Source organism: Lolium perenne, chromosome 2 (genome assembly GCF_019359855.2).
Source record: "Lolium perenne isolate Kyuss_39 chromosome 2, Kyuss_2.0, whole genome shotgun sequence".
Classification (NCBI taxonomy): Eukaryota; Viridiplantae; Streptophyta; class Magnoliopsida; order Poales; family Poaceae; genus Lolium; species Lolium perenne.
Window position 1 is genome coordinate 206,719,217 of NC_067245.2, and position 6,307 is coordinate 206,725,523.

The 6,307-nt window shown below is 39.3% G+C and overlaps 1 long non-coding RNA gene across 1 annotated transcript; it reads right to left on the reverse strand.

The window, feature by feature from the left end:
- Positions 1-3,048: 3,048 nt before the first annotated feature.
- LOC127321080 (uncharacterized) lies at positions 3,049-6,000 on the reverse strand. Its single transcript, XR_011752307.1, has 2 exons — positions 5,316-6,000; positions 3,049-3,217 (listed from the first exon to the last, which is right to left on the reverse strand). It is a non-coding gene; the product is annotated as an uncharacterized lncRNA (long non-coding RNA).
- Between the last annotated feature and the right edge of the window lie 307 nt (positions 6,001-6,307).

Here is a 6,307-nt window from a genome sequence, read left to right on the forward strand (position 1 = left end):
ATACTTCTTATGACTTGAGATGGATATTCACTTGAGAATAATCCTGACACACTTGAGTCAACATTTCTTACCTAACTTACTAAGATAAAGTAAAGTTAGTTAGTTAATCCCAAACATGTAGTACACAATTAAGTCCTTAGAACAATAGATGTGTAGATCACAGTTGGTATACAATACATGGTAGTCCAAAGAGAGGATACAACCATAAGGAAGATATCCTATTGGAAGATGTGTACCAACACCTGTCATGAATAAATAAGAGATTTCCAGACCTGCCATAGGAATACTATCAAGTGATAAAGATAACTAAAATATCCTATTATAAAGTGTAAACCAATACAAGTAATGGGTAAGTAAATTATCCAAACGTGTAAAAACAACTGATAGTAAGAAATGAATATAAGTTATATGAGGTAGTATAGACCATGATGAGTCAATCATGGGAAGTAAGGAAGAGAGATAGAAATATTATATGTCTACTTACATAGTAGAGTTGCTAATCATATATGATTCACCTGAGAATCATTATGTGATGGAATAGAACATCATAAACATTTAGGAGAAGAACAATAAGAAGCCAGACAATAGTGCAAGAACTTTGTTCCAAAAATATGGGAAGTGTGCTAAGCACACCATGACCATATGCTTATGGTAGAAACGCTTAGAAGTATAGGAACTATATCCTAATAAATATGTATTCAGAGTAACCCTATTAGAACTAGTGGTATCATACAAAATTAGTCCTCAATAGCACTTATATATGGTATAATACTTTGTTAGTACTTCCAAACAAAATTAGGTCAACCACAACTATCCTAGACCACTTTGTTTCAAGTTTATCTCATTGCAAATGTGCAATTAAGGTAAATGTTGAGACAAATAGTAGAATCCCATATAATCGTGCTAAGTATCACGATATAAACCTATGTTATGTGGTGTTATATACTACACATCAGAGCCTGATGTTTAGAGATGTCTTATTCAACTATTATATTCAGGCTTATGATGGTGTGTATTATATGCACAAAGTTGAATCTTCTTGGATTTTATTGGATTTTCATTGTTTGACTAGATCCATACATGAAGTTTGGCGTTGATATGCAAATGCATGTTGCTATATCAAGTCCTTACTTGATGCTATAGATCTAGAGGGTAATAGTAAACGTGTGAGGAAGTGACGAATTCTGGAAGATTCCGAAGACAAGATGAAGGTGCATCAGAAAAAGGAAGTAAAGTTGTGGGAAGTAACCACAATACTCTAAATGAAGTATCAATCAAAACTCATGCTTTGCCTCAATAGAGGAGTACTTTAGTACGAAAGAAGCATGAAGGTGAGAAATATAATGATTATGGTGAAGCTGAAGCAGATCCATAGTTAATATAGAAGAGGGAATGCATGGGAAATCACTCAGGATACTATATTCATAGTGTCAGCTAGTGGTTTTCTTGCAAAATAAACCCTGAAGAAAGGAAGATGACCTATGAAACCATAGCAAATATAAGAAGACCATAGTTGGTATCAGAAGACCACAGTTGTGGTATAGAATGAATACTGCGAGATAAAGTAGAAGATGTCTCGTCCAACTGATCAAAACCTATAATAGAATCCATTTTTAAATAACAAATAGCCACAATTTGGTATCAAGTAGTCCACCATAGGATTATTTGTACCAAGAAGTTGTGAACAAATAAAATTTTGTTAGCCAAATAATTATGACCTCTAAAACATTCAGTCAACGGATTCATGTTGGATGTCCACAAATTGAGTGGATACACCACAAAGATTCTTCGCAAAACCTTAGAAGAATAGAAACCATAAGCTACACCTAGACCAATATTCTAACCACCAATCCAATGGTTGGAAGAAAAGGAGTTGAAGACCTTAAGAAAACTCTAAGGGGTAGAGTAAAGATTGATTTGGATGTACAGTGACTCAGTACTTGGAGCAAGATAGATGAAGAAGGTCTGATCTGAGAGGAAGTTCGATCTTATTTTCATAAGATTGTTGACGCCACTTTTAGAAGAATGTCAGACCAGAAGCCGAGGTTTATACCTCGAGGAAGTAAGAAGTGGACTATAACTTGAGGAAGTGAGTAATAATTACTCACAAGTACGATAGCTCCAGTCAGCTAAGTTTAATAAAGTTGGACGAAGAAAATATCGGAGACCAAATACAGCTCAAGAAGGCCAAAGACCGAAGGAGATTGACCATACCAAAACTAAAATCTATTTGAATGATTCCTTTCATGGAACCTAAATAACCCAAAATAGTTATAGGTATCAACTATAAACCATGATTGGATGGACTAAATGAGTCTAATCCATTCTTAGGAAAATAAATCATCAAAACCATTTCCATGGTAAGTACCTTACCAAGTACCATTATTGCAGTTTTGGTAGGAAGGGAAAACAAAGACCTATTTACCAATTAGGAGTATGTTATCAAATTAATCCTCAGTTAAGACTAGCAGCATCAGAAGAAGTCCCAATCTTTGAATCTTCAACGAGAAAGGAAACAAGATTATGGTATTGAAAGAAATCATGGAATTGAAGTAAGAAGCCATGGTCCAGAGACAGACACTAGTGGATTCCATGAAGAATCTGGAAAAGGGATATATTCAATTATATCCAGTAAGATCAATAAGGAGTTCGAGAAAAGTGGTAGTCTATACAAGTCAGTTCCACACTCCGAAACGTGAGAGAGTTCAAACTTCGAGGACGAAGTTTAGTTTAAGGGGTAGAGACTGTAATATCCCAGTATTTGGTGTTACAAAAATAGAGTAAATAGATGTGTGCATTGTATTCATGCATAAAAAATCTGAGGAATTTTCGCGCTTTTATTTAAAATTGTCAAAGGGATCGAGGTTTCTTTTGCATCGATGGAATTGAGTTAGTCATCGATGTGAGTGCGATAAATTTCGACATGACCTTTGCAAAGACATGTGCTTTGGGGGAAACAATATTCAAATTAGAATATGAAAGACAAAACTCAAATGAAAATGTGAATTGGAATTTGAATTCTAAACAATTATATAAAATACAAAGTAATAACAAATAGGAATGAGAATCAAATATTACTAATAACAATTCACAAAAGTACTATTACAAAATTTATTGAAATATTATAAGTTACATAAGAACTATGAGATTACAAAATGGAACCAAAAGAATTCCTAATCTAAGATCTCCATCTTTCCAATCTTCCAATCCTCTTTTCCTGCAATAAGAAAAAGAACAAAGACAAGAAAATAGTTGTGTTTGATTAAAATGTTTGCCATCATCTAAGATGAGGCATTTTGGTTTTGGAACTCAACTCATGGATATTAGGAACTTGTCCTAATATCGAGATGTAATTAGAGGGATTTAATTCATCTTAGGCAACAATTGAGACATATGGATCAATTCTGATCACATGAGGCAACACAGATCACATAGGAATTAAGAAGGCAACAAGAGGCATTAGGCAACCAGATTTGATCCACTGGAGTAGGCAATAAAAGCAACATTATTGTTTCCCTCTAATTTAGTCAAGTTCCTGTTTTAAGAAAACCCACAAATTACTATAAAATAGATCATCCTTGACATGGCAGAGTCAATATGATCCTAAGCCCACTAATCATAAACCAATTAATAATTAAGCAAATCTTAATTAAATTTTAGGGGTATCCTCTGGAGGTATTTAGCTCACACAATAATATTAGCCAATAAGGATTAACCACTTGGCAGCACCTAAAAGAATGGTCTAGCAAGGGATAAAGATCACACGGTCGTTGCTTGGAGGAGAAGCAAACCAACTCGTCAACCTGCACAAGAGGAAGGGCCACTTGCTAGCAGCACTATCACCACTTGCATGCTATGTGCTGTCGATACCACAACATCTGCACAGCAGTATAAAAGCAGGGCCATCACAACCAACCAAAACGTTTGGTTCATACATCACCGTATTCAGTACTAGCAGCTCTTTGAGCATATCCACACATCAACAGCTCAACTAGTAAAAATTTGCACTAGCTGAATCAACCAGAACATCAAGAGTATGCCAACAGATCCTAACAATGATCTACCAACCAGAATACATCTATATCTTTAGCTAGATCTTTGGAGATAAATCAAGCTGCGAGGAGGAGCAGACATGCCACAAGAAGAAGGTTGTTTCAGATGCCAGAAGACCAGGCTAGTCTGATCTACTACAGCAGGTTGATCTTTAGATCATCTAGCATATATTCTTCTCAGTTTAGATCAAAGCATTTTGGTAGGGGAAACTCTCAGATTTGCATACAAGTGGTATGCTAGTCTCATCACAGAGTTTATTACGCATAAATAGCATCTGTTCTTATTACAAATCCGAGCCTCGGCCTTTGCATCATCGGCTAAAGCAAGCATAGGTATATCCATGAAATTTACTCAAGCAACAATAGGAGCTTGGGATGGACATTTACCATCATTTGATCATATAGTTATGATCATTGTCTAGTTCCTACTCTACATAAGCACCTACAGCACAAGATTCTAATCCAACATATATGTATCCCGTGTACACTCATTTGAGGCATCACAGGATAGATATGATCACTAGAAAGTACATGGACACTTATGCAGAGAAAGAAGAAACAATAATCTAAACTACAAGATCATCAGTTTAAGCACAAGTAAGCCATCAAATAAAGCATCCATCTAGAAACAACAGATATCTCCAAGGACTAGGGGCAGTGTTCATCTTGCACACACAAACCCAAATATGTCCAGCCAATTATTGAGAGCAACATCAACACATGGATATTTCTTATTAGACAGCATCATCATAAATGCCTGGATGAATACCTCATCCAAACAGGGGCATCACAAATTTATAGCAGCAAGTAGAGCAACTAGTTATTCACCCACAAGCTATAGAGATTTACTTAGGGTCCAGGAATCATTCGCAGGCCAACCAAGTAATATTCCGCAACATCAAAAATAAATCCATCATTTGGTATTTGACAAATAGACAAGGAGTATGTCATTGCCAGGCAACATAACCAGCAGCTAAGAATTGTTTCTCCAGCAGGGACAATCAAACTAGAAACTTGAAATGCTAGTATCTAGCAAGGTCAATACAGGGCCTCATACCGCACCACATTAATTAACACAGACCGCACATGCTTTGGCTGATTAATTCATCCAAAAAGGAAGCATTCCACTTCACATATGAAATACCAATCTTAAGCAGTAAATGTAGTAACTATAAGCATTGTATTAAACACAAGTATCCAACAAAAATTGTACAACACAGGACACAATGGTCATAGGCAGAGATGTGGGGAGGATTAGCTCACATTGAAATTGCAGCAGTAGAAGAAGAAGTTGACGCCGGGGTTGCGTCCACAGCACCGTCCCGCCGGCGTCAAGGTCGAGGGGGCAGTAGCAGTAGCAGGGCACCATCACCAGCATCACAACACCATGCCACCACCAGCAACATCACCACACCACCACCAGAACGCCATCGCAGCAACCAGCACCATATCACCACCAGTACACAGCCATAGTAGCATAGCGCTAGTAGCAGGGGTGGTCGGGGTTGCCAACAAGGACGACCAAGGGCTCGAGGAAGTAGTCGAGATAGACGAGAAGCTCGAGCCGGCACCGGAGATAGCCGGAGGTGCCAGGGGCGGTCGACATCGACCAACGCTGTGAGCGGTGATGACAAATCAAAGGGGGGCATAGGGGGTCGATGCAGGGCTGTAGAGAATCACAGCAGCAGGAGGCTGGTGGAGGAGGACGTGCCAGAGGTCAGCCAACCTGCGGCGGCACTGGAGTTAGCCGGCGACGGCTAAACCGACCAGCGACCGCTAGGGTTCCAGGTTGGGGCGATAGTGAGGAGCCACGAAAATCAAATCAAACAGGGGGAGGTTGTAGATCCCGTCGAGGTGAGCAAAAACCCCACCTCGCCGGCGCCGGAGTCGGCCAGTAGCGGTCGAGAGCAGGCGGCGAAGCAGCAACGTCGCGGAGGTCGCGAGCGCGGGTGACGTGGGCACTACCCTTCGGGTAACCGATGTTGCCCTATCCTGTACCATCTAGTTGGAGGCCCATGAAGACACTTGGAAGCAAGGCGGGCCACTAGGACGGTGCACCAGAAGGTTCCTTGACGGGCAAGACAAGGAAACATTCAAACAAGGAAAGATCGGATCTAAACTACTGTAAATCTAGTCGTATTCGGTTAGACCTCTTGAGACCTAGCCTCCTATATAAAGGCCAGGAGAGGGGCTGCCGAGGGACACGATCAATCTTATCAATCCCAGCCAACAAAAGCTTAGAGCTAGCACCTTAG